This window comes from Mastomys coucha, chromosome X (genome assembly GCF_008632895.1).
Source record: "Mastomys coucha isolate ucsf_1 chromosome X, UCSF_Mcou_1, whole genome shotgun sequence".
Lineage (NCBI taxonomy): Eukaryota > Metazoa > Chordata > Mammalia > Rodentia > Muridae > Mastomys > Mastomys coucha.
The window spans coordinates 62,400,427-62,403,454 of record NC_045030.1 but is presented as its reverse complement, the minus strand read 5'-3'; positions in this window follow the sequence as shown (position 1 = coordinate 62,403,454).

Genomic DNA, 3,028 nt, shown 5'->3' with positions numbered 1-3,028 from the left:
ATTTTGATGATAAGCAATTTATTTCTTCTTTTCTACAACAAAATGCTATGTTGTAGAAACTTAGGGAAAAGAAAAATAAGAAATGATTTGGAGCATACTGTATCATAAAAACATGGCCATTATTTCATCTAAATCTCTGATTTCCATATTTTCTTCAGATAAGTTTCTAGAAGCAGAACAGTTGTCTTCCAGCTGATGAATGTTTGTAGAGTTTCTGGCTCATGTTGCTGGACTGCCTTCAGAAAGTCATTAGATGGCCCACTCAGTTGCATTGCATCAACATTCCTATATTCAATTTCCAAAACCCAGTTTTAGAATTTTTTACATAGATTTGCCAGTATAATAGGTGAAATATTGTCTTTATGTTATTTGTGTATATTTGTTAGTAGCTTCTTTTATGTATTTGTTGAATTCATATAAGTGACCAGTTGTTCCACAGTATGAATTGCTAATAGAATTTTAGGTAGTAATGGAGTCTTAAAACATATTATTTGGGTTCAGGTTTTCTCCCCCATTGTAGTTTTTACTTTTATAAGGTTATACTGAATTTTGCTTTATCATGTGTACTATATTCCCTTTTCCTACTAAATTAGCACAGAATTTTTATTATATATTTATATATGTTCTGTATATGAGATCTATCAAGAGTTTTTCTTCTGCATCATTGAGCTTACTTATTCTGTGATAATATTATTATTTCAAATTAATTTTGAAATAGAAGATTTCTTCTGTTACACATTTTATTAATGAATCATATACTTTTTTATCCTGTTAAATGTAGGAGTAATTTAACTTAAATAATAAATTTTATTCTTGATGCAATAAACATATGTGTGGCTGTAGTGTATAGAGTATTTTGTGTGCAGTGGGATATGGGGGCCTTTATCTTTGTTGTCCTGGCACAGGTCATACTTTAATCGTGGCGGTTTTCTTTTCTTAAATTTTGTTTTGTGGGGTTTTTTTTCTGGTGTTTTTATTTCTTTAAAGCAGTTATTATCAAGATAGTAAAAACTAATACTTTATTTATTCTTATTCTTACCTTACTGTCTTCTTTATTCCCATTGCCATAGGTGGTGTTATACTAACATTCGCTGCCTTGGCTATCACATATAGCATTCATTTTTTGCCAAAATAGAAAATGGACTGATATACAGGACAATTAGAAAGAAGGAAAAACATTGAGCTAATGGATATCTAAGGAAGGAATGGTTGTGCTTTAGGGCCTTGGAGAGGATATTTGATGAAAGTTTGAGTCATTGATTCAATAAAGCAGTTTAATTGATTCTCAGAGTTTGGTGTAATAGATTGTTAGCTTCTAACTCCAGGCAGTGGCTATTATAAGCCCAGCATTTCACACTGATGATGAGGAAAAACTCCCTACAGCAACTGGAAAAGCCATTTCAGCTCAGTAGAATAGATATAGTGTCAACCGGTGTGAACGTGTTAGTGGAAAGCAAGCATAGTTCCTATTAAAAGTACCCTGTGTAGTAATGAGCATCAGATCTTAATGGCATTGTACAGCATTGCATGTGATTGAATGTATGCAGATCTTTAAGTATTAAAAAGAAGTAAAGGATATGGATATGCTGTAGCTATGCCAGTCACTGAGTTTTAACAAAAAAGATTTTTTTCAAAGCATTTTTCTGAAAGAAACAATAAACTATATGACCCATATTTACAATAAACTATATAGCCCATATTTATAATCAGTTTATCAGCTTCTGCTATGCTCAATTTTCTTTCGAGGTATGTATGCTGACAATCTTAATCAAATACCCCCATAAAGTTAGGTGAAGATTGAAGACATACACACAGAGAGAGATACTACATGGTATTGCATACTTGAAGCTCATAATAGTAGGTTATCTACTGAATTAAAATATTACTGATATATTACTTTTACCAACCTTTAATTTTCATAGATGTATGTATAAGCCAGTATTGGAAATCATCATGCAGAGTAAACGAATCTAGACCCAGGAAGGCAAACTATATTTTTTCTCTCATATGTGAAATATAGACAGACAGACAGATATAAATATATATATAATGTGTATGTTATATATGTGTGTATGTATGTGTATAATTACAATTATAGCTTTTTAGCTATATTTCAAAATAGAAAGTGGAAGGAGGCCAGTAGAGGAAGAATAACAAGAAGAGGTAATAGAAATGGATAGGAGCCATGTATGTAATGCAAACCTATAAAAATGTCATAACAAAACATGTCACTTTGTATTATGAATATGCCCTAATAATTTTTCAAAGTTTAAAATACTCAGCCACAAAATTTAAATAACTATTTTTACTATTATTTCCAAAGTATGCCAATTAATTTTCTTTCTCTATTATTCATTATAACAAAAGCATATGTTCAATTTGGATTTGCATTTAAATGGCACATTGTCTATTGCATCTGTTCTGTTTAAACATTTTTAAGGAGACTATACTGAATATGAGGGAAGATGTAATCCTCTTGTGGCAGTGCAGGGTGATTACAATAGAAAGCCTGCATTACAATAGTTGTTATAAAAGATTCAGACACATGTTTTTGGAAAAACACATAGGCTTTCGCTGGTAGGATGTAGCAACACAGACTACCCAGAAAAGAATAATTCCTAGAGTTGATCTGAATGTATGAAATTTAGTTTTGAATTTTATTTACTGTTTTTGTTATATGATTTGGGGCACTTGAAAATTCATTTAAATGGTTTTGGGTTTTGTCTCACTATTTACAAAATTGCTTCTTCTATCTCTGCCTCTCTATTAGTAGTATTGTTTATTTCATGTTTTTACACTATACTATGGTTTTCAGAACAGCTTACATATTTCAAAAGTATTTATATGCCCAAAAGAAACATAGATGATTAACTAGGGAGGTTACTTGTAAGAGAACAACAAAGAGTGAGACTGAATGCTTTGCTTGAATTTGTAACTCTTATATCAAGAAGAGAACTTTTTAAGTTATTCTTTCTCTGAGATGAATGCTTTTCCAAATTATCACAGCTAATGAACCAAATTCTTACCC